Raw genomic sequence first — 7,976 nt, forward strand, 5'->3', positions numbered from 1 at the left:
CTAGTGCTGGGATTAAAAGTGTGTGACTCCCAAACACTAGGATTAAAGATGTGTGCTACTACCACCTGGATTTGTTTCTAGCTGGATCCTGTGTAGTCCAGGGTAACCTTGAACTCTGTCTCCTAAATCCTGGGATTAAAGGTTTGTGACACCATTCCGTGGCCTCTAGTGGTTTAGCTTTGCATGCTGATCTTCAAGCAGACTTTATTTATTAAAATACAAACAAAGTATCACTAGAATGACTCTTGTGAAGAGCAGGCTTTCCTCGACCTGAAGATGGTCTTTGAGGCACAGGATCCAGCTTCTCTGCATCATCACGTTCTTCCAGCCCCTTGTGCCAGGCTCCTCACAGGCTGGCAAACTGTGGAAAGGCAGAGTCCTTAGAATATAAAATCCCATCTATTAATAACAGTGTTATTAAGTTAGAGACTAGAACTGATGCTGGGGGAGCTAAATTTAGCAAACAGAGAAAAATGATATGTAATTAGTCATATCTATTATTTCAAAGACGTGAAACGATACTTGAAAACGGTTTTAGTTGTTTGTTTTAATGCTCCAGTATCTCCTGTAGCCCAGGCTGGCCTCAAATCCGCCATGTAGCCAAGGAAGACTTGGAATTTTTTCTTGACCTCCACCCCTGAGTGCGGGGATCAAGGCAATATACCAATGCTCCTGATTTTATTACGTAGTGCTAGGAAATCCAAGCCAGGCTGTGCCTGTCAGGCAAAAGCTCGGCCAACTGAGCTGAGCTACAGTCCCAGCCCTTGAAAACAGTCCTACAGTTTTTTAGTTCATTATGGTCCACGAATACTAGTCGACTTCCATTTGTAGGAGTGCTTTCCTCTTTTTTTATATTTATTTACTTACTTACTTGGAGACAGGGACACACTATATAGCTATGTTGCTCTAGCTGTCCTAGAACCTACTATGTAGATCAGGCTGGCCTCGAATTTACAGAGATCCACCTGCCTCTGCCTTCCAAATGCTGGGATTAAAGACCTGCGCCTCCACATCTGGCCTGCTTTCCTCTTCTTCACATACTGTCTCTACCTCTCTTTCTTAAGAAAGAAAAGCGAGGGCTGGAGAGATGGCTCAGTGGTTAAGAGCATTGCCCGCTCTTCCAAAGGTCCTGAGTTCAATTCCCAGCAACCACATGGTGGCTCACAACCATCTGTAAAGAGGTCTGGCGCCCTCTTCTGGCCTGCAGGCATACACACAGAATATTGTATACATAATAAATAAATAAATATTTAAAAAAAAAGAAAGAAAGAAAAGCAAAGAGCCGGAAGGAGGCTCAGTAGGTATATGCTGCTCTTCCTGAGGACCCAGGTTTGGTTCCCCACACCCAGAGTAGCTCACAGCTGGAGTCTAAGTGCAGTTCCAGGGATCCCATGTCCTCTTTGATGCTTGAAGGCTATCAGGCAACCACATGGTGCACATGCATACACATACATACATACATACATACATACATACATACATGTACATGTGTCAGGTCCCCAAGAAACTAGGGACAAATGGCCAACTGTGGTGCCTATTAGCATATCAAAGCCCACACAGGCCTCCAGCTTTTCTTTTCATCACGCCCAGGGACTTGACTTTCTCTCCCTTCCCATCCCCTCCTCTTCCCTCCCATCCCCTCCCCTTCCCTCGCATCTCCTCCCTTTCCCTCCCTTGTCTAACTTCTCTTTCCTATAGAACCCTGCCATTTCAGCCACATTCTCTCTCTAGATTCTGTTGGTTCTTTCCTTTCTTGGCCCCTTCTCCTTTGCTCCTCCTCTCTTCTCTCCATTCTTATGTCACCACTACCCCCCTTCTTTCTCCTCCCATGGCCCGGTCTGTTCTGCTCACTGTATTCAATCTGGACTTTTCCAAGAGCCTCTGGATGTACTCTCTCTCTTATCTGCAATAAAAAACCTCAACCATACCACGGAGTGGTCGTGTCCTTATTTCATTCAACATGCAGGCAAAACACACACACACACACACACACACACACACACACACACACACACACACAGAGAGAGAGAGAGGGGGGGGAGAGATTTTAAAGAAAAGAGAAGAGGGAAAAGTCATATAGTTTGTGTGGTAACACACACACACCACGGTCCAGCACTTGGGAGGCCACCACAGGAATATCAAGAGTTCAAAGCCAGAAAAGGCTACAGGGCAAATTCAAGGCCAACCTGGGAGACTGTCTCAGAAACAAACAAACAAACAGAGGCTGGAAAGGTGGCTCAGCAGTCAAGAGCCCTTGTGGTTCTCCCAGAGAACACAGGCTTGGTTCTGAGCACTTACACAAAGGGCTCACAACTGTCTATTACTCCAGTCCCCGGGGGTCCACTGCACTCTTCTGGCCTCTAGGGGCACCAGGCACACAGACACACGCGCAGGCAAAATACCCACACACAAAGTTAAAAAATGAAAACAAAACAAAGAAACCCAAGTAAATCTCCCTCTCATACACACACACACACACACACACACACACACACACTTTCTGAGGAGAAAAAAAAATTGATTTAGTGGAAAACTGAGGAAGGGCACCCTCCCTCCCCTCCATTGTGCTGACTTTTGACAGTTCATACCAGAGGACCAATCCTGTCCCACCTGAGGTGTTGAACAGAGCTCAGGGATCTCTGCTGAGTCATCTCTCTTAGCAGAGACACACCTGCTCTGGGGCTCTTTTTGTTTGTCTAGCTTGTCTTAAAGACGGGGCTGCCCAGAGTAAGGTCACGAATCTGCGTGCCATCTCGCCACCCGCACGGAAAATTAACACAGTTTCATTGCCTTTGCTTGGGGATGTTGAGGGAAGGTTGGGGCAACAGGAAGCCTCTACCCACTCCATCTTTTCTCGGGGTTTTCTTTCACTACTTTCCTTCCTCCTTAGACAGTGACCCGAGTCACATGAAGAGAACGTGGACGTGGGGGTTAAGTACACAAATATAGTAGCTTATTCCTTGACATAGCCTGATTGTGATTGACAACCGAGAAGCACAGGTCCCAGCAGACAGGCACCGGGCAGCATCCCAGGCTCCCCTCCCTGTCTCCTCAGGCCCTTGCTTTCCTCCTATCACCTCTTTTCCCACCCCGCCCTCTTGCCACCATCCCAGAGCAAGCCCCTTCGCGGTCCCTGCAGACCCCCCGATTTCAGGTCTCCCCTTCCTTTTCCTCCTCCCCAGCTCCCTTGGCTCGGACTTTCCCCCGGAATACAGGTCACCGGGCCGCCCCGTCACTGCGTCCACTTCCCGTGCTGGACGAGGCTCCTCCCTCCCTCTGCACGTCCCTCCCCTCGCAATTAGCTCCAGAGTGTCTGTCTCCCGCTGCCTGCCTCTTTCTTCACCACCAGACAAGGTAGGTGCAGGTCGCTGGGGACCAACAAGCCTGCTGGACCTTATGCGTGGGTTTGCATTAAAGCAAAGGGCTTTTGCTGGTGTAGAAGTGAGGCACTTTTCAAGTCTGCTTTCCAAAGTGAACTCTCAAGACAGTATATTTGTCCTTGCAAAAAGGCAGGGACCACACCCTGATTCAGACCTAGGCAGCCATCCTTTACTTCTGAGTATACTTTCATGTAGGTGTTCAGATGTTAGCTTTTAAAACAGCTGAGAGCCTGTATACCAACTTGTGTTCCCAAGGAAACTTTCTCCCTCCCCTTAAATACTATTTTTAGGCTGGGTCTTTTGAATGTATGGTTTTTGTGAATATGGAACCGTGAACAAACAGCACCTTTGCATCAAAATCAGTACCCACGGCTGGAAGATCTTCTGTGCTGCAAAGAGGTGCTGTCATATGAGAATCCGACATCCTAGATGGCGGGTCAGTCTTGCCAAAACAGACAGTGCGGTTTTACACTGCATGGCCACTGGGTCTGGCCCAGGCTGCAGAGACTGGCTGATGCAGTTTATATCCACTTGTTGATAGAAAAGGCCACCTGTTGTTTTCAGAGCCCATTTAAAAGAGGAGAGTCAGAAAGGAGCCCTGTGCACGCGTACATGCCCGGGACAGCCTGCCGGGCCTGCAGCAGTCAGAGAACAAGCCAAAGGCAGGGCTGTGATTGGCATGTTTAAAGAGGTTGCTGCGTGCTTCTTACCTTAGCTTTCTATCTACTGCCATCCAAACAGCAGACCTTTTGCAAACCTCTGGCACGGTCAGGAAAGCTAAGTACTTGGAGGAGGGACAGTGGAATCACCTAAGGTTAAGAATTGGCTCTGCCTTCCCTAGGGCAGGACTCAAAATCAAGATCAGTGGAGTTTCTGTAACATTTGACCTGGCAAACAGCCAAGGCCTCCCTGTTAAACAGCAACTTTCTACAAAATCAAATGCATCCGAGCCCAGTCTTGTCGACATTGCTTTTGCAATCCTGTTTGTGCCTTCGGCTTGCTGAACTTTTTTTTTTTCCATTTCTTTTGGACAACTTCGTTGTGTGATCTGACTTCTGATCTACATACACCCTTAAATATTATGAAGTCAGGAAGCTCACATTCTGGCATGGTTTACTGACCTGTCTGACTCCAGGGGGGACGTGACACTGAGTTCGGCCACTAAAAGACTGTTTCCCACAAAAGGTTTCTCCAGGCAGGTGTAAAAATAAACATGTTTTGTGTTGTCATGACAGAGGAGACAGATGTCCTAGCTGGCTCAACAAAGTCAGAACGTGCAGACGTATATCTAGCAAAGGAAGACCCCAGAGAGGGGCCTGTGAGAAACGAGACATGGGAAGCCCTTGGAGGGGCTGATGGAACCCTTGGAGGGATGAGGGAGCCCTTGGAGGGATGAGGGAGCCCTTGGAGGGATGGAGGAGCCCTTGGAGGGATGAGGGAGCCCTTGGAGGGATGAAGGATGTAGGGATGAGCTCTTGGGTGGGCTGAAGAAGCCCATGAAATTTGCATATCACACCTACAACAGGAATCATCTTTGAGTTTTTTCCTCTCTCTCTCTCTCTCTCTCTCTCTCTCTCTCTCTCTCTCTCTCTCACACACACACACACACACACACACACACACACACTTTTCAAGACAGAGTTTCTCTGTATAGCCCTGGCTGTCCTGTAACTCACTCTGTAGAGTAGGCTGGCCTCAGACTCACAGAGATCTGCCTGCCCCTGCCTCCAGAATGCTGGTATTAAAGGTGTGTGCCACAACTGCCCAGCTAAACGAGTAGCCCAGGCTGGCCTCGAACTCCTGTCTTTGCCTCCTTCAGCAAATCCCACTGGCATTCGAAATCACAAGTGACTGGTTTTTTTTTTTTTGGTTTTTTTTTTTTTGGTTTTTCGAGACAGGGTTTCTCTGTAGCTTTGGAGCCTGTCCTGGAACTCCCTTTGTAGACTAGGCTGGCCTCGAACTCACAGAGATCCGCCTGCCTCTGCCTCCCGAGTGAAGTAACTGGTTTTTATTTTTAAAGACAGGGTCACTAGCCTAGGCTGGCCTCAAGTTCCCGAAGTAGCAAAGGACAACCCCCTAACTTCTTGCTCTCCATCCCGAAGTGCTCAGATTACAGGTTTGTGCCACCATACTATATTTTGGGAGATCTGGGGATTGGAGCCAGGGCTCTGTGCTTGCCAGACAAGCACCCCACCAGCTGAGCGATACACCCAGCCCACCTTGTCTTTTGGCTGGTAATTTACAGAGGAATTTGCCTGTGAGAGGCAGGCTTGCAGGGGCAACAAATGTCCTGCTGCAAGAGATTTATATGATTGCAGTGCCTTCCGTGAATGTTTATGGGGAAGCCAGCACTTTGTGCTGCTAGCCACTGTAGCTCTACCAGAGAATGTCCTCCATAAGGAATGTCCTAATATTTCCTGGTGTCACCAAGAGCTCCCTGAGTTCTGGAGGCTCTGCCAGTGGCAACTACGGGCCTGGTCTAAGGGTGTGTCCTCAAACACACCGTCAGTGAGCCTAACCCTATATGGGAGGTACAGGAGCCCTCCCGCTCCCGTGCAGAAGAGGCCTTGCTTCAGTGCAAAATGTCCTTCCTCTTTGGCTCACTCTCTGGCTCTTTGGAGTCCAGCCCTATTCTGTGTATCTGAGTCATTTTGCAATTCTAGGTCATGGGTAACTGGTAGACTGATAAATTTCTAACTTACGTCCTGCTTGTTACACAATTAATCTCCTTCCTCCCTTCCTTGGGAAGAAAGCTTGTATCCACGTGAGCTTCATCCCACCTTCATGGGGGGCATGCACTCCAGACAGTTAGAGCATCCCCCACTTTCCCGTCACCCCAGGTGAGAACTTACTGTGTTCTATGGATGGGGCAGAGTGCAGAATGTTCTTCACACAAGGTGGCCTTCTAGAAAAAAAGAAGTGAATGTAGCCGAAAGCAAGGACGTGAAGGAATGCTCTGGCACTCCACTGTGTCTCTGTGGTAAAGGCAAAGGCCTGGGGGGGTGGGAATATTCCTGGCTCTTTTCACCACAGGACCACATGTGATAAGGTTTAGCGCCTGGAGCATTATCTTGCTTAAGCTGACTGTAAAGGTCACCTTGTGTTTTTCTTGCTTTAGTACTAAAACTGAGAAGTACGATGTGCTGCCCTTGAGCTCAGAAGCTTGGAGTCCTGCCATTTGTCCCCACCCAAATCCTTTGATTCTTGAGACTAGCTAGTCTCACTGGCACTGAGTGAGTCTAGTTTTTATGTCTGTATGGGAGTGAGGCCTTTTCTTTATCCTGAACTTGGTCTTTTAAAAAATGTGTCATGGAACAAAGCAAAACTCCCGCAGACAGACCCAGAAAACATGGGCTGCCGAGGGTCAGGCACACCTTCCCGATTCTTAGCCTGGACCCCAACAGGCCAGACCGTGTAGAAGCTGCCTGCTCTGTCCAGAGTACACTTGGCTCCGGCCTCACAGGCTGGGCTCAGGAGCTGAGACCATGTGAAAGAGGTGGGCAGGACTCCAGCCTTCCACACATGGCATTCTTGGGCCTATGTTGGCTCTACCGCATTCTGTGGGAAAAAAAACTTGGCATTCCTGGATGTAAAAATTCCTTTTGTAATTGGAGCTCAAGTCAAACGAGCCTGTTACCAGTGGCCTTGGAGAGGCTAGACTCTCCTGGGTCCTCACAGCCGAGCACAGGTCAGAAAGCAGCTTCTGGAACCAGTTCCTTCCTTCCTTCCTTCTTTTTTCTTCTTTTGTTTTGAGATAGGGTCTCTCACCCAGGCTGGCTTGCTTGCTTACTTCTGTCTTGTTTGGAAGATTCCCCCTCTGCCCAGAGCAGTGTATAGGGTGGTCCTTTCCTGGCTCATTAGGATGGGTGAGAACCACAGATATAGGCCAGTATTACCTCCCCACAACCCTATTATGTGTCTGTGTTTTATGTAGCTCTGCTTGTCCTAGAACTCAGCATGTAGACCAGGCTGGCCTCGAACTCACTGAGATCTGCCCTATGAGTTCAAGGCCAGCCTAGTCTACAAAACAAGTTCCCAGGACAGCCAGAGCTTTTATACAGAGAAACCCTGTCTGAAAAATCAACAACAACGAAAACAATGTTGCTTCTTCACTAATGTGTGGTAGGTAGTGTGTGCACACCTCCCTGTGACTTTCTCTAGGACATAGGACACACATCTAGTCTGTTGTTTCATGTCCTTGTATGAAATATCTGGATTTTTATGGAGTCTTTTAATAGTTTTTTTGTTGTTTTCGAGACAGGGTTTCTCTGTGTAACAGCCCCAGCTGTACTGGAACTAGTAACTAGTTCTAATAGACCAGGCTAGCCTTGAACTCACAGAGATCCGCCTGCCTCTACCTCCTGAGTATTGGGATTAAAGGTGTGCACCACCACTGCTCAGCACCTTTACATATATATAAATATATATATGTATGTATATATATATATATGTGTGTGTGTGTGTGTGTGTGTGTGGCCTCATGCTCAAGAGCACTGATCATTTGTATCTCCTGAGTGCTGGGATTAAAGGTATGCGTCACCACACCCTTTGCCTTTTAATCTTGTTATTCATCCTAATTATTTCTTTTTTTTTTTT

The 7,976-nt window shown here is 48.1% G+C and overlaps 1 protein-coding gene across 2 annotated transcripts in view; it reads left to right on the plus strand.

Moving 5' to 3' along the window:
* Window positions 1–3,274: 3,274 nt before the first annotated feature.
* The window catches only part of Cmbl (carboxymethylenebutenolidase homolog), a 19,013-nt gene continuing 14,311 nt past the window's right edge, over window positions 3,275–7,976 (plus strand). Inside the window, exons 1-2 of one of the 2 annotated variants that reach the window (XM_013349731.2) lie at window positions 3,288–3,354; window positions 5,401–5,496. The gene's annotated coding sequence lies outside the window, so the exon portion shown is untranslated. Of the gene's footprint in view, window positions 3,355–5,400; window positions 5,497–7,976 lie in introns of both variants that reach the window. The other variant, XM_005356674.2, reaches the window with a different exon arrangement.

Source organism: Microtus ochrogaster, chromosome 19, assembly GCF_000317375.1.
Source record: "Microtus ochrogaster isolate Prairie Vole_2 chromosome 19, MicOch1.0, whole genome shotgun sequence".
Classification (NCBI taxonomy): domain Eukaryota; kingdom Metazoa; phylum Chordata; class Mammalia; order Rodentia; family Cricetidae; genus Microtus; species Microtus ochrogaster.